Source organism: Lemur catta, chromosome 1 (assembly GCF_020740605.2).
Source record: "Lemur catta isolate mLemCat1 chromosome 1, mLemCat1.pri, whole genome shotgun sequence".
In the NCBI taxonomy this organism is placed as follows: domain Eukaryota; kingdom Metazoa; phylum Chordata; class Mammalia; order Primates; family Lemuridae; genus Lemur; species Lemur catta.
The window spans coordinates 219,774,559-219,800,189 of record NC_059128.1 but is presented as its reverse complement, the minus strand read 5'-3'; the positions used below and the strand labels follow the sequence as shown (position 1 = coordinate 219,800,189).

At 47.2% G+C, this 25,631-nt stretch overlaps 1 pseudogene; it reads left to right on the top strand.

The window, feature by feature from the left end:
- The first annotated feature begins 10,473 nt into the window (after window positions 1-10,473).
- On the top strand, window positions 10,474-10,598 carry LOC123631056 (annotated as a pseudogene).
- Window positions 10,599-25,631: the final 15,033 nt, after the last annotated feature.

Sequence of the window (25,631 nt, the reverse complement as noted above, 5' to 3'; positions counted from 1 at the left end):
TGTGCCATGAGAACTTAGGGCCAGGAAGTTTGCTTCCTCTCCAAAACACTGAGGGGAAAGGAACTTCCTGTACATAAGATTTGGCCCAAGCAACTCTGGCCCAAAGGGCACAAGCCATGCAGTCCTAGTGCCCCATGGGACAAGGCTGGGAGCATGGTCCCCAGGGGTGGGGACAGCAGCCCTATCCACTTTGTCCCACTCCCAGAGTCAAGGGCTCAGAGAGCAGGGCAGGGTTCAGCAGATCCTGGGAGTGGCGGCCACTCTGGACCTGGGGGCTATTGGCTGGCCTGGGGGCTTCAGCTGGGGCTAAGGGAGGCCCAGAGCCAAAGGCCAAGCAAATGGTCTCCCTCTCTTGTCCTCTTGCACCCTAACTGCCACCTTGGCTCCTAGCCCAGGCAGGTGCCCGGTCAGCTGGACATGTGCAAGGAAGAAGGGACATCCAGGCTGTGTCTCCCAGGATGGCAGCTGACAGAGAGCCAGACGAGAGGTCACGATGCGTTGCCCCAGTTTCCCAAAATCCACATGGCAAATAATTGCAGGGCTTCTGCAGGGAATTTCATGAGAGGAAGCTGATCCACAGAGCCGGGGGTTGGTAACTTCCTCCCTGTGAGCCCCTGCTAAAATGTTCCCACTGTTCTGGTTTTTAAACCATACAAGCACTGCCTTCTATGTCAGGGGGACGAACAATTTGCTGTATCAGGAAAATTTATTGCAACATCATCCTCAGGATTAACATGTCTCTTTACTTTAGGTCTTTATTTACCTTTCTGCCAGATGATCAAAGTATGACCCGGAGAATTATCCTTACTCTTCAGAGACCTGTCCCTGGTTCTCAACCAATCAGGCTTAAAGCAAGCACTAAGACAAGTCCCTAAAGATAGAACAATAGGTTACATATTCAAGTGCTGACATTTTAGGAAAGTACAGGCAGAATCTGGAACTTTCATTAGAATATCTGTAGAATTATCCCTCATATTTGTCCCAGTGGATTCTTTCTTTGATGGTTAAAGTTGGAAATGATTCTCATGGAGCACTATTCAAGGTAAATTACCTGTAGTCCCAGCTACTCAGGAGGCTGAGGCAGGAGGATCTCTTGAGCCCAGGAGTTTGAGGCTGCGGTGAGCTATGATTGTGCCACTGCACTCTAGCCTGGGTGACAGAGAGAGACCCAGTCTCTAAAAAAAAGGAAAGCATAAATAAATCTTTAGTTCAGCCCTTCCTATCCTTAAGAAGTTGAATAGCTCTAGAGCAGTATTGTTCCATAGATGTATAATACAAGCCACATATATAATTTAAAACCTAGTAGCCACATTTAAAATTAAAAAAAGAAACCACTGAAATTCATTTTAATAAAGTATGTTATTTCACCCAGCACATCCAAAATATTATCATTTTAGCATGCAACCAACATAATATTAATGTGTATTTTATATTCTTTTTGTTGTATGAAGTCTTCAAAATCTAGTATGGTTTTTCTTCTGAATACAGAATGAAAAATCTGGTATGTATTTTACACACTTGTACCACTTCTCAACTCTGAGTAGCCACATTTCAAATGCTCACGTGGCCAGTGGCCCCACACAAGTGTAGAGTATCAAGTCTGAATTTTACAGCTTGGTTTTCCAGATCCTTCTTTTTTTTTTTTTTGAGACAGAGTCTCACTTTGTTGCCCGGGCTAGAGTGAGTGCTGTGGTGTCAGCCTAGCTCACAGCAACCTCAAACTCCTGGGCTTAAGCGATCCTACTGCCTCAGCCTCTGGAGTAGCTGGGACTACAGGCATGCGCCACCATGCCCGGCTAATTTTTTCTATATATATTTTTAGTTGTCCAGATAATTTATTTCTATTTTTAGTAGAGATGGGATCTCGTTCAGGCTGGTCTTGAACTCCTGACCTCGAGCGATCCACCCGCCTCGGCCTCCCAGAGGGTTAGGATTACAGGCGTGAGCCACCGCGCCTGGCCCCAGATCCTTCTTAACTTATGCTCTGTGTACTGATTCAGGCATATTTATCCTTACTCTTGAACAGACAGAAGGCACCTTAGAGAACTTCCCTCTTTACATCTAATCACAGAGAGCCCAGGGATAGGAAGTGACTTGCTCAAGGTCAAACCAAGGCTTTCTTGACTTCTAGAACAAATGGATCATTTGAATCAGTTAAATGCTGTCACCTATTTAAAGAAAATTTCCTGGAGAGAATTAATGAATGAATGGTTCCTGCTGGGCTTTGCTCAGGGTTTTTGATGGCCCCAACTTCTCAGAATCTGGTGCTGAGGATTAGTCATCCCCACAGCCAGCCCCGTGACTGTCTCTGTGGCAGGGTGAGCTGGCCTTTGGATGGCTATTGGAGAAGCCACCTTTTGCTCTATATGCCACAGGGATTTGTAGAAGGTAACCCAAGGGCAAGGCAGGAAGCTCCATGCAAGATGCAACCACCAAGTCCCCATTCCAGGTAAACCTAGGTCTCCCATGTGCCCCTACCCATCAGACCCACACCAGAGGCAGGGAACTGGAAGTGACATCCAGACCTCGAGTCCTGTGGGAAGCAGGAGTCAGGGCGGCCAGGCCACTCCAGCAGGCAGGAGTGCCCGTGGGGTCCTGGCTGCAAAGGGGCCGAAGCCCCTCCACTTGGAGACGCCATGTCAGTGGCCTAGTCCAGCGCCCCTCCGTCTTTAATGTTCTCCTGAACCCCCTTGGGATCTCGTTAAAACGAAGCTTCTGCTTCAATAGGTTTGGGGTGGGGCCTCAGGTTCAGCGTTCCTGTCTGCCAGGTGACAGTTACTGCTGGCCCCGGGACCACACATAATAGGGAAGACCAGTGCCCTGTATGCGTAGGCGAGAGGCCAGAGAGTGAGGAGGCCCAGTCAGGCTAGACACAGCCGGATGTTTCTCCCCACCTAGATGTGTGGAACTAATAATGACAGCTAAGGCCAACCACGTGTAACCTCTGCTCTGAGCCCTTTACACTAAGTCACGTAGTCTTCACGATGGCCCTATGAGCTGTCCTAGCTACAGATGATGAAACCGAAGCACAGAGGGAGGAGGACACTTGCCCCAGCCTGTGAGTGATGAAGCTGGGATTGGAACCCAGGCCACCTGGCTCCAGAGCTGAGGGTCTTAGCATCCCCCGCCCCCCCCCCGTAGTTCTGTACGTTATGACTGTGTCATGTGACTCTGAGACGAGACTGTATTGTCTCGCCAGGTGGAGACAAACATGTTTGTGATCTATTATCAGAATCCTTTCAAACTGTGATGAATGCGCCAAAGTTTATTTCAAAATACCTGTAAGCCTTTCCCTCACCAGCCTTGGCCCACAAAATACCTTTTATCCTCAAACAACTTCAAAGCTTGTTTGTATTCTTTTTTTTTTTTTAAATGAAAGTTTAGTTCCTTAGGAATTCTGAAAAAGTGTTAAAAATAATCAGTATGGGCTTAAGGAATTTTATCTGTAACTTCCTCACTCTGGGAGACAGTCCCCACTCGTGGGCTTCAAACATTGTCTCCTCTCAGTTTGCAGGGACAGGAGGCTGTGTCATCCTGCAGGCCCAGGGGTTTCTCGTTTGTTCTGTTTGATCCGCGGCCATGTGTAGTTAGGGGGGAGCTGGGGGTGCTGGGCTGAGTGAGAGCTCGAGGTCAGGAGAACGCGGTTCCAGTCCTGCTCTGCCTCCAGTTAGCTGCGTGGCCTGGTCAGGCCACGGCCCTTCTCGGGTCCTCAGTTTTCTCATCAGTACCATGTAGGATCTGGTGAGAATCTCTGACGCGCTAGCACGGGTGGGTCCTTTGTGCGGGATCCTGACCTTTGTCGGGATTTTCCCAATAGCCGCTGACGTTCTGTGTGATCCGCCATCACGCAGAGGGTGACTAGTTCCTGCAAAGCAGAGAGTCCCCAGAGAAGGCCCACACAAGGGTGAGAAGTTCTTTGATGAACAAGCCTTGATACTGATTCAGGCTCCCTCTCGGTGGTGCTGGATCCCCCCCCACTTGTTCCCCAACCTCACCTTTCCTCATGTGGCCTAATCACCTTGATATTTGTAACCTGCTCAAGTTTTTCCAGTTCCGACTTCTAGCCCCTGGCGTCAATTCTCCTGCTGGCTCCCTACTGCCCACTGAGCCAAGGCCATGCTGCTTTTTTATTTTTTCCTGACTGTGGATTCGTCTGGAGAGACATTTCTTTTCTTACCACAGCTCCCCAGCTCTTGCCTCCAAGCCTCTTTGAGTGCCGCCGTCCCTCTCCTTGAGGTGCCCTTCCTCCCTCGCCTGACTGGCAAACTCTGACTCATCCTCCCAGACCCTCCTTGGAGAGGGTTTTCCAAGGAGCCTTTCTGACCCCTCTGGGTAAAGCAAGTCATCCCTCTCTGGGCTTCCACCGGGTCTGACGCTGATCATAGGATTTCAGAGCTATCACTCTATTAGTCTGGGTGTGTTCGGCTGCAAGTAACAGAACACCTCATCCACAGTGGTTTAAACAAAAGAAACGCTGAGATATTTTTCAGTCAACTGACAGTGGACTCTTTCAGATGGGTTCACCAAGGACCTAGATCTTTTTCCTTCTGTCATCCTTAGTGTGTTGGGTGTACCTTGCCTCATGGCCACAAAATAGCTGCTGCTGTTTCAAGCATCACATCCTCACACTTCAGCATCCAAGAAATAAAAAAGCAGGTTGGGGGAAAAGGGCCTTTTGTTCATTAATGCATCTTTTTTCAGAAGGAAAATCTTTCTCAGAAGCACCCAACACAGATTTGCTTACATCTGACTGGCCCGTACCAGGTCATGGGCCCACCAACCAAGACTAATTATTGGCAAAGGGAAATGGGATTGTCATGACTAATTTTTTTTAGAAACAGGATCTCACTCTGTTGCCCAGGCTGGGATGCAGTATCCTCATAGCTCACTGCAGCCTTGAACTCCTGAACTCAAGTGATCCTCCTGCCTCAGCCTCCCAAGTAGCTGGGACTACAGGTGCGCACCACCATACCTGGCTAATGTTTTTTCATTTTGTAGAGATGGAGTCTTGCTATGTTGTCCAGGCTGCTGTCCTGATTAATTTAGACCAATCATGAACCATCCCCTGTGGCTAGGTATATTGACATCCAATGAAGTCAGAGTTCTCTTGTCAAGAAATAAAAGGCAATGAACGTTGGGGAGGTGTCTTGGCTCATTTTCCCTCAAACCTTTCTACCTTGCTAGTCAAAGTGAGGTCCACACACTAGCAGCATGGCATCAACTGGGAACTTGCTAGAAATGCAGTTGCTCAGGCCCCACCCCACACCCAATGAATCTGCATTTTAACAAGATCCCCCAGGTGATTTATGTGCAGCCAAAGTCTGAGAAGTACTACTATTACCTGAGCTGAGTTTTAAGTTCTCGTGCATTATTGGGATTTACGATCCAGGCAGGGAGAGTAAGGGAAGGGGGAAGTCAATCAGGGCAGGATGTGAAGAGACACAGCTGGCTACTCGGTCACGTGGGACATCTCTGGAGAGCATGATGGGCCGCACAGGAAAACCACATCTCTCTGGCTCTGCTCACTCCTCCACCTCTCACTGGTCAGAGATTGCTCCTCCAAAATGAACCCATCACAATTCTGCATTCTGACACCTGGCCCTTTAGGGAGCCAGCTCTTAGCCCTGTGGCATGGTGCTTCTCGGGTCTGAAGTGGTCAGGGAAGCCGGAGCCTATAGGCCTGGGCAGTGGAGCTGCAGCTTCTGCCACAGCAAGTACAAATGAGGCCACACTGGAGACTGGCCCCAACCAGGGCTGGGCCAGGACAGCAGAGTTGTCAGTGGACAAGAAGGTGGCAGATGTGGCTGCAGTTCTCCATGAGCAAGTGGCCCTGGGTTTGGGAGACAGGTGAGGCCGAGGGAATTTGAGGAGTTGCATCCAACATGTCCCATGCAGTTGACAATCCACACTGCCCACTGCAGGGCCCTTGCCTCCTTGCTACTTGAAGGCAGGGATATGTCTTCTTCATCTCCATAGAGACCTTGGTAGAATCCATATGGTAGATTCTCGACAAAGCTGCTTCAGTAGATGAGGATGCCTTTCTGCGTGTAGACTCCTACACCTGCCCTTGGCCTTCTTTCTTCCCCGTGGTATCCACCCCTGCACTCTACCAGTTGCTCCACTTTTAATTATTTGACCTGACTAGGCACCTTTAAATGTCTACATGCAAGACACGACTCTCTAAAGTACTTGAGTTCAAAGACTTCTTTTGTCCTTAAAAACAAAATTCCTCCCATAGTCTGAAATCATGAAAGGTTTTGACTGTCTGGACATTTATTCACTTATGAATAGTTCTGTTGTAAATGTGGCTTTTATTGTGAGCCACCTCAAATACTTTCTTGGAAGTAGGTGTGGTATAAATAATAAATAAGTGAATGAATATCTGGAAGTGTGGCTGTTTTTATTTAATCTTGGGAGAATGTGGCTACCTCTGTGATAAGCCCCTCTGGCCAAGAGGAAACAGGATAGCCTGGCCCCTGTCTCGAATCCAAAAGCTGCAGGCTGATACAGAGGATGCAGTGGGGGGAAGAAGGGGGTGGTTGGGACATGACTTTTTGGTGCAGCTTGTTGTGTGCACTATGCCAGTTTTGGAGAGGGAAAAGATCTGAGGCCTCATCACTGCCCTTAGAACTGCCTATGTTGATGGAAGGCTCCCTCTGCCTGGGCCTCAGTTTCCCCGTGTATGATGACAGGTTTGCATTAGATGCCCTCACAGGGCCCTTTGACCTTGGCTGATGTGAGTGTATCGGAGGAGAAGGTCAACAAGGAGCTTCCCAAGGCGGGTGGAGCTGTCTACTGGGGCTGGGGGAATAGGAAATGGCACCCTGGTCACCTTCCCTCTCAACCACTTGTGGCCTTGGCCCCCTCATAGGAGCTGGGAAGAGGGTCACTGCCCCCCTGCCTGCCATAGAAGGATGGGGTTCCCACTTTTGAGGCTGTTCTCTCCTTGGTAGGAGGCTGAATGACAGAAAGCCCCGGGCACTCCTGCTCTGTGCTTTCAGCTCCGGGGACGTCCCTTCTGTGCTCCACGTGGGTTTGGTGGCCAGCCCCTCCTCCCAAGCCTCGCCAGGACAGAGCCAGCAGGTGGGAGCAAAAGTGTGCAACGGGGGATACCAGGGACAGCAGACAGCTCTCAAGGGCCTGGGAGTCTGAGGGGACTCCCAACTGAAGAGAGAGCAGCCCAGGAGGCCAGAACCACCACGGTGCCCTAGGGGCAGGGCGGGGTGTGTGTGTGTCGCATTTTGCTTCTCCCATCCAGGTACTAACCAGGCCTGACCCTGCTTAGCTTCGATCCTGCTCAGCTTCGGAGATCAGACGAGATCAGGCAGACCATACGGTGGTATGGCCGCAGATGCATTTTGCTTCTGTACCATGCACGGCAGGGCCAGGCTTGCTGAATGGAACTGAAGCATGAAGGGAAGGGAAGGGCCGTGGGATGTGTCTATTGGAAAGGTTCTGTCTCCTCACCTCCCAGCCTTGCCTCACCTTACCTTACCTCAGGTGTGGTCACCTGCAGTGTGGCTTTTCAGGACTAAGATTGAAGGGCAGCCAGGAGCCAGCTCCCCAGTCCTCTGACCCTGGCCTTTCCCTGCCCTGAGGCTTTGGCCACAGTCCTGGGAGAAGAGGCCAGTCCTGGACTAGCTCCCAGGGGCCCTTCTCCACCATTCCTGAATGTGCCTGGAATCCTGCCTGTACAGGCCACTGGCTGAGAGATAACCCTGGGACTGCCGGGGAACAGAATACTCAGTTATGGCAGATTTACAGCCCAGGTCACAGAGAACAGTTTACAAAGCACCTTCCTTCTAATTTCATTTATTTGCTGCAGCAAGTCGGCAAGATGGAGACCATAAGCTCATCTCCATTTTACAGCTGAGAAAACCAAGGCCCAAAGAGAATATTCCTTTTCTGTTGTTGCTGTAACAAATTAACACAAATTTAGCATCTTAAAAGCACACAAATGTATTAGGTTCCTTTGGTCAGAAGTCCAGGCAGGGCATGGCTCAGCTGCTTCGCGAGGCCAGAGGCAAGGTCTAGGCTGTGCTCCTTTCTGGAGGTTCTGGGGCTGAGTCGGTGGCCAGTCCCATGCAGGCCACTGGCTGAGGTCATTTGCATGTGATGTGGGATGAGGTGCTTCCTTCCCTGCTGCCTGTCAGCTGGGGGTCGCTGTCAGCTTCTAGAGGCCGCCGGCACCCATGGCTTGCAGCTCCTTCGTCTGTCTTCACAGCCAGATTGGTCCTGCCCGTGCCTCACATCTCTCTGATTCCCTTTGTGTGTCACCTCCCTTCTGCCTTTATCCAGAGCAAGTTTTCTGCTTTCAAAGGCTCATGTGATTAGACTGGGTCCACTGGGATCATTCGGGACATGACCTTAATCACGTCTGCAAAATCCATTCTGCCATGCAATGCAGCACAGTCACAGGTTCTGGTGACTAGGGGACAGGCATCCTTGGGGACCATTATTCTGCCTCCCACAGAGCAGTTTCAAAGCCTGTCACTCAGCTAGTAAGTGGCAGAGGTGGAAGCTGAATACCTTCTGGCGATGGAACACGTATTCCTCCCACCACGTCCCAGCTGCCTCAGGAGCTTTTGGGGCATCATTTAAGTGATCCCATTTTCTGGGGGAATAAGACACACCCAGCTAGCCAGGAAGAAAAGTGTCTCCAGAGAGAGTGGTTCTCAGGCCCTCAGTCACTGGGCACCTTGCTCCTTGGGACTGTCTGGGACGTTCTCTGAGATCCAACCTAATTGGTCCAAGATGGGGCTAAGGCAGGTCTGCCTGTGTGTCTTAGACGTCTCCAAGGCCTCCAGGAAGGCCTCAAGCCACAGGTAGACGGACAGTGTACACGGGCAGCACACTGCCTCCCCCTTCCAGACTGCACAGAGAGAGAGACTGAGCTGGAGGTTCCAAAACAAACTGGGACTCAGGCTGCGGTGGGCGTGATCCAGCCTGCCTCTGGCCCTCCGTAAAAGTACACTTCTTCTTTCCCATCAGGAATTTCCTCCTGTTAACACGTTAGGTTCTAACGTGCTCATTCATCTTTCATTCGATAACTGTTTATTGTACAGCTACTTTGTGTGAGGCACCGCGCTCAGCACTCCAGACACATCAGTGAGTCTGCACCCTTCAGGGAGCCTGCGTCCGGTTCGGGGGAGGGAAATGGACCATAATGCGTAGACACAATAAATGAGTTCATCATGTCGTGTGTTAAGAGCTGTCTTGTGATAAGAGTGTGAGGAGTGCTGGTGGGAACACAGACTGCAGGGCTGCATATGGGGGACAAGGTGGGCCCCGTCAAGAAGGTGAGGTTTGAACAAAGACTCAAAGGAGCCGAGAGATGTAGCCAAATGGACACCTGAGGTCAGAACATCCCAGGTAGGGGTGACAGCCATGCAAAGGCCCTAACACAGAGCAAACCTGAGGTATTGGAGGGACAGCCCCCAGAGTTGGAGAGGGTGGCTGATATAAGGAATTGGTTTCACTTTGAGTGAAATAGGAAATCATCATTAGGTTTTGATTGAAGGATCGACCTGAGAAAAAGGTCTTGGGTTTCCACGGAATACTCATGTAGGAGGGCAGTTGGAAAGTGAAGGGTCTGGGAATTGTGTGATAAACCAGAGGTGATGCACACGGCTGGGCTGGAGTAGAGGTTTTATGCAATGTAGCCTTGGCAGAATTGCGGGAGCCTGAGGGAGGGGGGCCCTGGCCATGGGCCAGCTCAGTGGGATGAGGAGTGGTGGCTGTGTAGACTGGGCTTGGGGTGGGACATCTGGAGGTCTACGTCAGGCTGCATGCCCTGGCAGCACCCAGGTTTCTTAAGCAGACTGGGTGGGGACAGAGCTTGAGACTTTCGAGGGTCTCATGACTGAGTGAGCTACACAAACATCCCAGCATCAAGACCGGAGGTGGAAAGCCCCTCCCCCTCAGTCAGGGCATCAGCAACAGGTCAAGCTTTGTGAGGGGGAACCAGCCAGAACCATGTAGCTTTTGGTATGTGAGTCACCAGCAACAAAGCCAAGAAAAATCGTGATTGTCTGGTGGGAACTTCAATGAGGGACATCCGAGAAGGGTGTGTACGGCCAGTCCTGGTGGATGGAAACAGTACAGGGCCTGCTGTGTCCAGTGTAAGACATGGTGGTGTTGTTGCTGTCCCCTTTGTGCTGGGTTCTGTCTTGATTATGTTAATCAACAAAAACCATGATGACAGGGGCTTTCAGAGCTTCAATCCCAACTTCCTGCCCTTCCCCTCCAAGCGCTCTCCCCCATGAGAGCTTGTGCTCCACAGATGAGAAACTCTTTTTCCTTGAGGGTCTTCAGGACAGCTCACACCGTGGGTGGGGGGCACCTTCGTCTCTGCTGGGCAGCAGTCAGTGGTCTATCGAGGGGCCACAGTCCAGCCGGGGAGCAAGGAGCTGAGCCCAGGAGATGAGGCTGGAAGGCCTTTCTCTACAGACGTCTAGGAAACTTCATTCTTACATGCTCTGGTTTCTCTTCAGATCGTGTAAACCTTCTGTCTTTTATTATACTAAAGATTTCCATGGAGAGGAACGGTTATGAGCCTTCATCCAATTTTTTGAGCCCCCATTCTTTACAAAAAAATTTTTTAAAAAGAAGAAGGAAAAAGAAACTACTTTTTGTTTGTTTGTTTGTTTTTTTGTTTTTTTGAAACAGAGTCTCATTCTGTTGCCCAGGCTAGAGTGCCATGACGTCACAGCAACCTAGCTCACAGCAACCTCAAACTCCTGGGCTCGAGCGATCCTACTGCCTCAGCTTTCTGAGTAGCTGCGACGACAGGCATGTGCCACTATGCCCGGCTAATTTTTTTCTATATACTTTTAGTTGTCCAGCTAATTTCCTTCTATTTTCACTAGAGACGGGGTCTCGCTCTTGCTCAGGCTGGTCTTGAACTCCTGAGCTCAAATGATCCGCCCACCTTGGCCTCCCAGAGTGTTAGGATTACAGGTGTGAGCCACCGCGCCTGGCCCGAAACTTCATTCTTGATGGTAAATGAAGAGATAAGGACCCCAAAGGAAGGAAATGGGTGATGCCAATTATGACTATATGTGAATTGAAGTGCAGGGAAAAAAATATAGAAGGATGAGTGGGTTATATTTCCAGGATGTGGGTTTATTGGTGATATTTTTCTTCCTTCTAATTCATATTCATTCCAAGTATATATTTTTCATATCTTTCAAGTGCTCTGTAATGAGAGAACAATAAAATTATTATATTTATAATTATAGTGGCAGAAAATTTAACTCAGTGTAAGAAAGAACTCCGTGAATGGGGACTGACAAGAAAGGGGTCACCGGGGAGGAGGCTCTGCCACCCCTCCATCCTCCTGGGGGACAGACACCCCAGTGCGGAGGAGGCTGGCACTTGCATGGAGGCCTGGGGTAGAACAGTTGATTTCCACCCAACTGACAGCCCTGAAGGTCCTGCCATCGTGAAATCAATTTTGTGTTTCTAATCCCATTATCCCTGCACCCAGCAGACGCAGCCTTGAGTGTACTGAATGAACGCTAAGCTGATTAGAGCCAGTGGATCGGGTTTCCTTCCATATTTGGAGAGTTCTCATTTCCTACGAGGATGGATGGGCACCGATTTCTCCCCCAGGGATACTGGTCCCCGGAATTGGATATGCTTTTCCTTGTATTTCACACCTGCTTAACCCCCATCTCCAGAGTATAGTCTAGATCTTATTTATCTGTATTTACATTTCATATTTAATATCAAAGTCATTTATATTTATTGCAGAAAATTTAGGGGAAAACTAAGCAAAAAGGGAGAAAAATCACCTGTAGGTTCACCGCTTAGAGATAACCAATATATTTTTGTCTCATGCATACATATATATAAAATTGTCAAAATGAAAGAATATCAGACATATAATGCTATTGGGAACATGGTTTTACATGAAATATACATCTTGAGTAGTCTTTCAAGGCTATAAATGTGTGGGTCCATGAATGCATTTTAATGAGCACATACTATTTCATCATATGTACCAATCATTAGTTATTAATAGCTACTCCTCTATGGTTGGACAAGGCTTTTTCCAACTTTTTATCATTATAAACAATGCCGTGATGAACATCCTTGTATTCATCTTAGCCTTCATCTTGCCATTATTTGCTTAGGCCAAACTATAGAAGATAAATTGCTAGTTTGATGGGAATGCAATCTTTTTAATGTCTCTTTTTATTGTCTCAATCTTTTATGTCTCTTTGAAGCCAGTGAAACCTAAAGCCATGAGCCACTCACTATCTTTTTTCCCTACAAAGTGCAGGAGCTGGAGAGGTAAAGTATGGACCTGGATGAGTCCTGAGGCTCCCTCCAGCACCACATCCTCTGGTTCTGGCTTCTCTGTGGGGCTGAGGCTGTGGTCAGGATCTCTGACTCCAGATCCTAGGATTGTGTTCCAGCACTTGTCACCTCTCTTCTGGGTTTGAAGGGTCTTGAGTGTTATCATGACCTCTTGCCAATAAAAGTACATTTCCCTCCCTTTCCCAAACTGTACCGGTGAGACTCCCTTCTCTTCCTTCTGAAATCATTCCTCTGGGTCCCTGATCTGCTCAGCTCTGCAAGTCCTGTAACACTTCCCTCAGGTAACTCAATAAGCAGGAAATATCCATGCAGTGTTCACTTGGTGCTAAGCCCTGGGAAATACAGAGGTGAGCAAGACAAAGTTCCCATCTTCATGGAACTGAAAAGTGACTAAGAGAATTTCAAACAGTAATAAATACATTAAGAAACAACAGGGTGATAGGAAAGTGAATGGAAGTGGAGAGACACTTTATAACACTGTCCAGCACATCCTCTCTGAGCAGTTGACATTTGAATGGAGAGAGTATTTCATTACACTTTTCTGCTGATATGTCTCCCTCCCTTAGCCCAATGGGACCGTGTCTTACTACCCATATCCCCAGAGGTAGCACAGTGCCTGGCACATAGAGTGCTCAGTAGATGTGCATTGAGTACAAGAATGAATGAATGGGTGAGTCAGTAGAGGTGATGGTCCCGCCATCCTCTGCACTGCACAGACCCATGAGGAGCTCTGAGTCCAAATCCAGGGAGGCACGTTCCTCCCCAGGGCCCCTCACCTTGTTACCTAAGAGTGACTAGGAGACCAGAGAGGCGAAGGAGCTTGCTCCTCTGCACAGCCAGCCATGTGGCAGAGCTGACTGGAGAACTCAGCACAGCAATGGAAAACAGAGGTTAAGAACAGAGGGTTGAATTTGGCACTGTTCTCTACCACTGTGTGACCTTGGGCAAGTTACCCAACTCTCAAATCTCATTGAGCCGTTGGGAGAATTAAACTGAGATAAAGTATCATAAAGAACCTGGCAGGGAGGTGGGCTCAGAAAAGGGAACAGCTGGCAGAGCTGTTTCTGCGGTGCCCCAGGCGCCAGGGCCTGGCAGTGCATTGAAATGCAGGTGACCTCACTGGCCCCTTACGAACCCTCCCAGGGTGTGGGGCAGTGCCACTGGCAAGCACTGGGCTGGAGGCACAGACCTCAGAAGAGGGAGGAGATGGCGTATGTGGGCATATTTTCCACGACTCCAACTTTCTACCCACATCCTGACTTCTCCTTAAAAAGAGTTATTGTAAAAACAGTGTTAAGGCATTAAAGGAAATTTTGAAGGAAAACTAAGTCACCTATGATCTCAACATTTTCACCCAACGATGCTATTTTCTTTCTCTTTCTGTTCTTCCTCTTTGTCCAGATACATGCATATTTTATTAATATTTCACTGTAGTCATAGTAATCTATTTTTTTTGCACATCACATAACATTTTTATCATAAATGCTCATTCACAATCCTAAATCTTCATAAATAGAATTTTGAATGACAGCCTGATCTTCCATCACGTCGATGTACCATCATTTATTTATTCATTCTCCTATTGCTGGGCATTTAGTTTGCTTGTTTTTGCTGTTAAAGAGAAACATAAATTTGTATATAGTTTTAAAATTCTTTATGGCTATATTGCTCCCCAGAGTGAAACAATTTACACTTTTCTGTTCTTTTTCTTTTTTTTTTGAGACAGTGTCTCGCTCTGTTGCCTGGGCTAGAGTGAGTGCTGTGACATCAGCCTAGCTCACAGCAACCTCAAACTCCTGGGCTCAAGAGATCCTACTGCCTCAGCCTCCTGAGTAGCTGGGACTACAGGCATGTGCCACCATGCCCGGCTAATTTTTTCTACGTATTTTTAGCTGTCCATATAATTTCTTTCTATTTTTAGTAGAGATGGGATCTCGCTCTTGCTCAGGCTGGTCTTGAACTCCTGAGCTCAAACAATCCGCCCACCTCGGCCTCCCAGACTGCTAGGATTACAGGCGTGAGCCACTGCGTCTGGCCTCATTATCAGTCTTGATGAGCTATTTCTGAACCTAATCTTTTGCCATATTTGCTGCAAGCTTTTTCTCCAGTTTTTCATCTTTTCTTTTTCTTTTTCAAAATTATATTTTTAAAAAGTTGTGAAAGGAATACATGTTCATGGTAGAAAATCAAAAAAATAGAGAAAAAGTAAAAAAAAAAAAATCGTCACTGAAAATTAGCCTTTATATTATACTGTTTCAAAACCAATTGTAAAAAGATATTTTTGAATTTATTTGAAAATGAGAATATGGGCTGGTTATTCCATGATATTAAGGAGTTATTGTTAATTTGGTTGGGAGTAGGGAGGATATGTCTTTTAAAAAAAACCCTTATTAGTTAAGATGTTTATTGGCATATTTATAAGAAAATTGATATGATGTCTCAAATTTGCTTTTAAAAACTCTAGCACAAAAAACAAACAAAAAATTGGGGAAGATTAGATAAAACCAAATTGGGCCGGGAGCAGTAGCTCACGCCTGTAATCCCAGCACTTTGGGAGGTAAAGGGGGAAGATTGCTTGAGCCCAGGAGTTTAAGATCAGTCCGGGCAACATAATGAGACCCTGTCTCTACAAAAAAAATTAAAAATTAGCCAGATGTGGTGACACACCTGTAGTCCCAGCAATTCAGGAGGCTGAGGTGGGAGGATCGAGTGAGCCCAGGAGTTGGAGGCTGCAGTGAGCTATGATTGTGCCCCTGCACTCCAGCCTGGGCAACAAAGTGAAACCCTCTCTCTTAAAAACAAAAACAAATTGGCAAAATGTTAATATTTGTTGAAACTGGATAATGCATATATGGATATTCATATTCATTATTCTTTCTACTTTCACATACTCTCACTTTGAAATTTTCTGTAATGAAAGTTTAAAATGTTATCTTCTCAGGAGAACTTCCAAGGCTCCCCTAAGCTAAAATTCCAACTCTATCTCCCTTCTCTCATTTCGTACTCCTCACCCCTGATTTGGTTTTCCTCCTTAGCATTTCATTACTGTCCGTCACACTCGATGTGTTCTTATTGGATCTGGTTACTTTGGCTTCTTTTCTCTCCCCACGCGGATTGTAAGCTCCATCAGGGAAGGGATTTCTCTGTTTTATTCACTGCTTTTGCCATTAACACTGCCTGGATACTCAAATAATTGTGGAATGAAAAACAAAATCACTGTTGATATTTTAAAATTACAAATATTCATCTTAACTTTCCATTTAACAGAAGAGAAAAAAAGATACTGAAGTAGAATAAAGGAATTGCTTAACATCAGATTATGCTTCCTAAAAGAAACCCTCTTTTCTAACCATCAGGGTTGGAGGCATCAGGTTTTACTTTGTTTTCTGTTTTGAATGGGGCAACACTTCATGCTATAAAATATAAAATAGAATCAGTGTTCTCTGTTTTGTTTTGTTTTGTTTTGTTTTGTTTTTGAGACAGGTTCTCGCTCTGTTGCCCAGGCTAGAATGCAGTGGCGTCATAATAGCTCACAGCAGCCTCAGCCTCCCAAGTAGCCAGGACTACAGGCGCACCAACACGCCTGGCTAATTTTCCTATTTTTTGTAGGTCTTGCTCTTGCTCAGGCTGGTCTCAAACTCCTGGCCTCAAGTGATCCTCCTGCCTCGGCCTCCCAAAGTTCTAGGATTACAGGTGCGAGCCACCATGCCTGCCCTTTCCATTACTTTTCAAAAAGAATCCATTACAGGCCTTGAATCGCTGGCCAGTCTGGAAACGTGTGTGGTCAACCCCGTCAAGGAGCAGGTGAAAAATGTCCCCATGTTTCGCTGCCCCCAGCCGCTTCCACCTGCTCCCCTTGCCTCCCACCTTGGCCCCTCTAATCTTTCCCAGAGTGGACCCCGGCTTCGCCCTTCCCACCCCAGCCCACCTGCACACTGTTTCCAGCCCTAGGGGGCCGGCTCGCCAGAGTTGCTGTAAAAACACAGGCATCACCTGCCTCCTTGGGCCCCACCTTTGCAGATTCCCACCCTGTGTGGCTGGGTGGATGTCAGGAGTTTATTTTTGCTTTTTAAGCCCTCCGTGTAATTCTGATAGGCAGGTTTGGGGACCCCTCCACAAGTGTTTTTTATTCCTCTTTATATACCCCAGAACCTACCACAGTGCCTGGCAACTTACAGGTGCTTAATTAATGTGGAACAAATGAATGAACTGAAGGAAACTTTAAAAAAGTCCTTACATGTGTGTCCGGAAGTCACTGTCCCCTCTTTTGATTTTCCCAGCCATTGTGTGAGGCAGAGGATCAAGTGGGTGTTATTGTCCCCATTTGACACAGGCCCAGAGAGGCGAAGGGGATCCCCAGGGCCGCAGATGGAGGGACAGGAGGCCGCTTCCCTCCCCCAGGCCGGTTCCTAGAGGCTTAGGGGGAGGGGCAGAGCTTCAGGAGGGGAGAAAGGAAAACTCATCCTCATAACCTAGTGGGTATAGAGGAGTAGAGGCAAGAGAGAAAAAAGAGGAAAAGAAAGAAGAGGGGGAAGAGAAACTAAGAAGTAAGAGAGGGCAGAGGCGCCTAAAAGTATGGAAATGGAACAAACCGTCAAAATAGCAAAAAAGCAAACGGCCAGTGCAGACGCAGATGGGAGGCGTGTCCCTGCCGCGGCAGGGCCAGAGCAGCTTTCTCACAGGAGGCAGAGAGAGGCTGAGTCACTTCTAGAGAAAACAGCAAAGAGGGTGTTGGGCCACAGGTGCCATCTCTGGGGAGCAGGTGTGTGCCACTCGCCCCCAAGTTTGATGTTTCCCTTGGGTCAGAGCTCTGGGCCCAAAGTCCCTGTGGAAAACACATCCACTGACTGTGGCCTCTGCCCACAGCCTCTCCTCTAGGCTTGTGTGGGTAGCAGCTGCACTGCATTTTTAGAACAATTTTTAACTTGTAGCTTATACCTGCCAAACCAGAATGTCTGGCCAAGACCTGTTACCTAATATCTGCAGGCCTTTAGGGTGCCAAGGGCAACTGCAGCTCTGGCCAAGGCAGGTGTGGGCTGGGCCTCGCCAGAGAGGACAGAGGAGACAGGAATGGGTCTCCTTTGTGCACTGCTTGGAGGCCTGAGCCCTCACTTCTGTGAGGGAAAGCTGAGTGGGGCAGATCTGGCCTGATTTCTCTATCCAGAAGCCATCAGAATTAGCTTTGTTTTGTTTTAAGTTTTCCTGAAGGGTTTAGGATAGATCTAAGAAAGAACCTCACTATGGAGGATCTGCAAAATATAACATGTTACCCTAAAGGTGTGACGATTTCTTCCGTACCTACTTAGAGATTATCACTGATGAACAGAAGTAGTCCTGCCTGCAGCAGAGAGATGGTCTATATGACTTTTGGAAGCCCCTGTCCACTGATGATTCATGGTGTGTTGGGCAGATTCCAGGCCAAGACACCACGACCGTAGTACCTGAGTGCTCAGCTGGGAACAAGACCAAACCTCAAAATAGATTTGCAGAATTAAGATAAGGAGGTGAGCTCATCACAGACCCATGGTTCCCCAGGCTCCCCAGGGCAGGCCTGAGCAGAGGGAAGGAGGGAATGCAGACAGCCATCAGGGGGCTGGAATGCACATTACACTGCGTTACTTGCTAGCAATCCATGCTATGACGGCCTGGAGCCTATGGAACCCAGAGGGAGGAGTGAGAGATGGAATCCCAGCAAGCCAGGGCTGGCAGAGAACACAGGACGCAGCTAATCTAACCTCTTCTTTTTAAAGATGGAAGTCTAGTGAACTGGGCTAATTGACTCATTTCTTTTCTTTATCTTTTTCTTTCTTTCTTTCTTTCTTTCTTTTTTTTTTTTTTTTGAGATGGGATCTCTCTCTGTCACCCAGGCTGGAGTACAGTGGCAACATCATAGCTCACTGCAGCCTCAAACTCCTGGGCTCAAGCAATCCTCCCCATTCATCTTCCAGAGTAGCTAGGACTATAGGCACGCACGACCATGCCCAGCTAATTTTTTTTATGCTTTGAAGAGTCAGGGTCTCACTATACTGCCCAGGCTGGTCTCGAACTCCTGGCCTCCCAAAGTGCTGGGATTACAGGTGTGAGTCACCACATTCAACCTAATCGACTTACTTCTAACAACAAGAACATGGCAGGAGGAAGCAAACTGCCACTTTAATGTGTTCTATGGAAAGGACCAGGTGGCAAGGAACAGATATCTCTAGCCCACAGACAGTAAGGACTTGAGGCCACATGACTGACCTTGGAAGCAGGTCCTCCCACAGCCAAGCCTCTGAGATAACTGCAGTCCCCGTGATCACTTATCAGTCTTGTCATGAAAGACCCTGAGGCCAGGGGCACCCAGCTGAGTTATGCCCAGATTCCTGTTCACAGGTGAGGTAACAAATGTTCATTGCTTTAAGCCTCTAACTTTTGGGGTAATTTACTACACAACAATAAATAACCAATACAAATGGCTTCTCTACTGGGCTTGGAACTCCTTGAGATTATAACTTATTCATCTCTGAATCTGCTGGGACAGCTCATTGGGACAATGAGAAAATCCTACAAGTTATGAGAAACCAAACCAAACCAAAACAAAACAAAAACAGATTTCACACAAAGGCTCAAGAATCCGAATGGCATCGGCCTTCTCAGCAGCAGCTCTGGAAGTGAGAACACAATGGAACAAGACCTCCAAACTTCTGAAGTACAATGATATCCAATCTCCAGCAATTAAGTGTGAGCATGAAACATTTTCAGAGAACATCTCAAAAATATACCACCCATCACTTGAGGCTGGGGAGTTCAAAACCACACTGGGCAACATAGCGAGAACCTGTGTCTGAAAAGAAAGAAAGAAAAGAAAAGAAAAAGAAAAAAAGAAATAACCTTTCAAGTAAAAAAAAAGTGTATCTCCCTTGCACCCATTTTTTCAGGAAGCTACTGGAGGATATGCTCTGCTAAAACAAGAGAGAAATCGAAAAAGGAAGAAGAAATGGGATCCAGGTACCAAGAGCCGATTAAGTGAGGAGCAAATTCTAGCTGACGGTGGGGGCAAATTTCAAGATGACAGTTGTGGCTGGGGTCTGGAGCAAACCAGAAGGCTTTGGGACAGATTTGTTCAGGAAGGTGGAAGCTAAGGTTTTGAATCTATTGGCTAGAGATTTATAGCCAATACATAAATGGGGGAGAGTTTGGGGTTGAATTAGTAACAAATATATATACCCGAAGCAAACAAAAAGAAATGAGACAAATATTTTTCAGTGATGGCAATGCGTTATTGACTCATACTCCGCTTTCGGACAACACCTTTTATTACATGAGTGTCATCCAGCCAAGGATTCCCCATCTTGCATTTGTGCAAATGGTTCTTCGAACCTAAATAAAGGACTTTGTCCTTGTTGTGTTTTTGCCATTCATTGAGGTGTTTTTGGATATAGGTCCTGTCTTCAGTACTAACCATCTCTCCAGGTTTTGCATAATCCACCAATGTGGTTGGTAGGCTTTCTCTCTATTTTCAACCAAGAGGATAATAAAATAAATGAGGGTCAAGGATGAAACTCTCTGGCTCAATACACAAGTCCACATGACATGTTGACAATAATGTGTGTTTTCTGGATGTGATTGCCCAGTCACCTATGGAGCAACCAAGCTATGTTAGTTTCCCAGGTTTCCTATGACATATTGCCACAAATTGGATGGCTTAAAACAAAAGAGGTTCATCCTCTTACAGAGGTCCTAAGTGAAGTTGTCAGCAGGGCCACGCTCCCTCCAAAAGCTTTGGAAAAGAATCCATCTTTGACTCTTCCTAGCGGTTGAGGGTTGCTGGCAATCCTTGACGTTCTTTGGGTTATACCTTCATCATCCCATCCCAGCCTCCATCTTCACGTGGCCTTCTTCCCTCTGTAGTTGTCTTTTTGAGTCTCTGTGTCCAAATTTCCCTCCTCTTGTAAGGACACCAGTTACTGAGTTTAGGGCTCACCCTAATCCAGTATGAGTTCATTCTTAACTTGATTACATCTGCAAAGATCCCCTTTCCAAACAAGGTCATGTGCATAGGTACAGGGCTTGAGGGCACAATTCAATCCACAACACAAGCAGTATCTGTTTCATCTCCTTGTCTCCTTGACCTCCAGGCTCTGAAGAGTGTCCTTATCATAAGCCTTGATGACATCCAGATGGCCATGGGATTTCATGTATCCCAACCCCCCAAATCAGTCAGCCTGATCTGCTAATTCCCATGTGGCTGCCTTCTCCCTTTCCACATCTCAGAGATTCTGCCCCCCGGGGGAGGAGCAAAGCATCTCTCAGATGTGGGAGGGGCAGGTAGAGAGAGGCCAGCGAGTGGGCTGGTGAACAGACTGGAACCACACAGATCTGTGTCACTTTGGGCCAGCTCAGCCTCTCTTGCATCCCATTTGATTTAGCTGTAAAATGTGAATAATAAAACCTATCACCCTTAGGAAGATTAAATGACATCACTCTTAGCCCAGCAGTAGCAATGGGGAGCAGTGGCTGTTGCCAGTTGCTGCTGCTGCTGTTGGCTGCTTGGGGGTCCGACGAAGCTAGATCTAAATCCAGAACTTCAAATGCCCCTGGAGCCAAGTTTCTTAATGTCACTGAAGCTCATCAGTTTCATCATCTGTAGAATGAGAAACCTAAGTCTTAGGGTGTCCTGAGCTCTCAGTCCACCCAGCACGGAGCCCGGGGCACAGTAAGCCTGTTGTAAATGTCTACTTCTTCCCCTTCCTTTCTGCTGTGAATAAAGGAGGGGATGTTAGTTGTGATCGTTCTCTCTTTTTTTTTTTTTTTTTTTTTTGAGATGGGATCTCCCTCCGTCACTCAGGCTAGAGTGCAGTGGCACAATCATAGCTCGCTATAACTTTGAACTCCTGGGCTCGAGCAATCTTCCTGCCTCAGCCTCCTGAGTAGCTGGGACTACAGGTGCATGCTACCATGCCCAGCTAATTTTTTTCTATTTTTAGTAGAGATGGGGTCTCAGCTCTTGTTCAGGCTGGTCTCGAACTCCTGACCTCAAGCAATCCTCCCACCTTGGCCTCCCAGAGTGCTAGGATTACAGGCATGAGCCACCATGCCCAGCCAAGGTGCTTTTTTTTTTTTTTAAGAGACAGAGTCTTGCTGTGTCAACCAGGCTAAAGTTCAGTGGCATGATCATAGCTCACTGTAACCTCAGACTCTTGAGCTCAAGCGAATCTCCTGCCTCAGTCTCTCGAGTAGCTGGGACTACAGGTGCTACCACACCCAGCTAAATTTTTAAGTTTTTGGAGAGAAGGGTTCTTGCTATGTTGCTCAGGCTGGTCTTGAACTCCTGGCCTCAAGCCATCCTCCTGCCCCAGCCTCCCAAAGTGCTGCAATTACGGGCGTGAGCCACCATGCCTAGCCCATTGTACTGTTTTTAAGTGAGTGCTTTCACATCAATGGCAAGTATACCATACACATGGTTTGGTAACTTTCATTTTTTACCTCACAGCTTGTTTTGAGAGTTCTCTGTGTTGAAATGTGTAAATCCAGCTTGTCCTCCCACCACAGCACGTGCCATGCTCCATTCATCCCTCCCCAGTCAATAACCCCAAGCTCTTGTCCCATTTCACACAGCCTCTCAGCTGGGGCTTGGCCGAGTTGTCTCTCCCAGCTTTCAGGAAACCTCTCAGGCTCACAGACTTCCTCTGTCTGGAGAGGCCCCAGCACTTTGAAGGTGAGGCCACCCGCAGACCCTAAATGTCTGAGTTCAAGATCAAGGACTTCCCCCAGGCCACCTGCCCCTGGTGCAGGAAAGGCGGGGCAGCTTGCTGCGGCCACAGTTCCTCCCTGCTGGGCAGGCCCCCTCCATTCTGCTTGCTGGCAGGGACTGTGAACAGTGAAAGATAAAAAGAGAAGTAAAATAAGCACAATAAATAGGCTAAAGATTACTGAATAAAATGGCAGCAATGAAACAGAACAGACTGAATGCAGTACAAATACAAACATATAAAGAGATTAAACCCTTTCTTCACTGGCCCTTGATCTAAACTAGGCCTCCCCAAGAGAAGGCCTGAGGCTGGAGGCAGGGAGCACTTTCCTGAGAGCACACCCTGTCTTTCGGAGTTCCCCCTTCCTGGTAGAATCTCGTCTGGGTTCCTCTTGAGCCACAGTCCCTGTTCAGGCCTCTCTAAGTGGACTCAAGATCCTGAACTTCTTCAGATCTGTGGCTACACATTTGAATCATGTGGGGATTTAAAGGGAAAAAACCAAACAATTCCCCAGTGGTCAGGGGTAAATCGGTCGAAGCTATGAATTAACACTGCAGTGTTTTGCAGTGTTTGCTGATTTCCATGGTATAAATGCCACTACCATACCTGATTTTAAGTTGTTAGTGGTTTACTAACTGGCTTGTAAATTAATTCATTCAGTATCAAGAAAATGGCACTACATTTAGAAACTCATTGTAAGCTTTTCTCACTCTCCAAGAATTCCCAGTATCTACCATGATCACAAAAATATCATAGCCAATCAAAATTCAATAAGTTATTTATTGCCAAATAATTTATAAAGCAACTTTCTCAAAACCCCTTCAAAAAGTTTATAGCAAAAAATACTTAATGTGTGGGCCATAGGCACATTTTAATATGTTTGATGTGATGTACGAGAGGCTTCCGAAAGGAGGTACTCTCAGGGCCTGGAGAGGGCATATAAGAGGGGGTCCCTGGCACAGCGGGAAGCTCCTCTCTCTTTTTGGGGAGTATTAGCTGGAGCTCCTGTTTGGGTTGGAAGCCTCAGCTATTTGGGAGAGTAGGGCCTCCAACTGTTTGTATTTGGCACTGCCTGGGCTTCTTTGTTGGAACCACAGTCCACGTGGGGTGTGTGTGTGTTTGTGTGTGACTATAGGAAATAAGAATGCAATTCCTGAGTGTAGCCCTTTGGATTGTATTCTTCAAAACTGGTCTGAATACGGTTATGAGCCTATGAAGAAGAAAACAATGGTATATTTGTGTAATACTGCCTGGCCCCGGTACTCTCTTGGGTCTGGGGAGACTTGGCCCCTTAATGGATCATTGAGCTACGATACTATTCTCCAATTAGATTTGTTTTGTCACCATGTTGGGAAATGGGATGAAATCTCTTATGTACTGTCTTTTATGCTTCTGTATCAAAACATACCAGACCAAATTAAATGTAAGATCCTACTGCAGAGAACAGAAGCCTTCAAGAAGGTTGGGGAACAAGAAGCCAGATCTAAGAACCCCATCTTGACGTCAGAAGGAAACTCCCACGTTGAAAAAGTCCTCTGGGTCACCGTGACAGCGGCTCCGGTTGTGGCTGTGCCGGCTCAGGCTCAGGCTCAGGCTCAGGCTGTGGCCCTGTTCTCACCACACATACCTGACATGGGCAGATGTCCAGATCCCGCTTAACATACTATTACCCTCCGAGGAATGTCGCATAGTCCTGGAAAAGGCTCGAGAGAAGAGGCTGATCGATTACATGCCAAAGACCCAAATGACCAAGTGAGAACTGGAGCTAATTTAGCCGTCCCAACACGTGATCTCAACTGGAACCCAAACGACGGAGAGGAAGGTAAGATTCCACATTCTTGAGAATGCATCCTGGCTGTGCTTAAGAAAGGGGCCCCCCAAACTAAAAGCCTAAACAAGGTTCACAAAATAAAACAGGAAACACATGAAAATCCATCAGCCTTCCTAGAGAGGATGATGGAGACATATCAGAAATATACTGATATAGATCCAGAAGGTCCTCATAATTCAAGGTTAATTAACATGACCTATGTTGGCCAGAGCGTGCCTGATATCCAGCAGAAGTTACAGAAGTTAGAGGGGGCTCTCATTCTGCCCATATCTCATTTGGCTGAAGTGGCTTATTAAGGTCTTTATAAACCACGAACAGATTAAAGAGCAGCAAAAGGTAAAAAGAAAGGTATGTGAAATAAACAACAGGCAAAACTTTTGGCAGTAGTTCTGACAAGAAACTCTAGGGAGTCCCCTTAACAGGGACCACCACCCACAGAGGAAAAAGATTAAGGGGAAAATTTTCCTTAGCAAAAGGCCAACATGGCCGGGTGCAGTGGCTCATGCCTGTAATCCTGGAACTCTGGGAGGCTGAGGTGGGAGGATTACTTGAGGTCAGGAGTTTGAGACCAGCATGAGTAAGAGTGAGACCCCATTTCTACTAAAAACAAAAAAATTAGCTGGGTGTGGTGGCACACATCTGTAGTCCCAGCTACTTGGGAGGCTGAGGCAAGAGAATTGCTTAAGCCCAGGAGTTTGAGCTAGGCTAATGCCATGGCACTCTAGCCCAAGCAACAGAGAGAGACTCTATCTCCAAAAAAAAAAAAAAAGAAGAAGAAAAAGAAAAAGGCCAATGTGTCCACTGCAAGGAGAAGGGTCACTGGAAGAAAGATTGCCCTAAATTACAGCAAAAGAATGATGGGGAACCTACTGTACAAGTGATGGGGCTAAATGCAGAAAATAAGGAATGATGGGTCCCTGGGACTCCCCAGAATCCATGGAATCACAGCCAGTGATTGATATTAATATCTCCCACCAGGAGCCCAAGGTAACCATAAAAGTGAAAGAAAAATTGATTGATTTCCTGATTGATACGGGTGCAATCTACTCAGTTTTAAATCTTAAATTGGCTAAACTTACTAAACACTCAATGCTGGTGATTGGGGTATCTGAGGAACCCTCCCCAAAAGATTTTCTCCAGCCACTGACTGGATTGTGCTACTAGAAATTCTTTCCTCATACACAGCTTTCTGTACGTGGCTGCGTGCCCTCTCCCATTGATGGGTCGAGATCTTCTCTCTAAATCGCAGGCTCAAGTGACCTTCCAGAATAAACAAGTACATAGCACAGTTCCCCCAGAACGTGCCTGTGCCTTGCAAGCAGCTCTGCTCACCCCCTTGGCTGTCCCTCAAGAGCTACCTGCTGAAGTCCTCAATCAAGTCCACCCTGAGGTATGGGCTACCTGTGGTGTGCCCTGTGGCAGGGCACACGCGGACCCTGTTCATATCAAGGTAAAACCGAGAATCTCTCCCCCTCGACTCAAGCAGTACCCATGAAAGCTTCAAGCTAGGGAGGGTCTTCAGCCCCTAGTTATGGCCTTTTTAAATGATGGACTTCTCTGGCCTTGTTGCTCTTCTTATAACACTCCCATTTTGCCAGTTCAAAAACCTGGAACTCAGGAATATCAGTTTGTTCTGGATCTGAGAGCCATAAACCAAATAGTGGAAGATATTCATTCATCTTGTGGTACCTAATCCTTATACTCTTCTCACTACTCTATCTGGCAACTTTGCTTGGTTTTCGCTG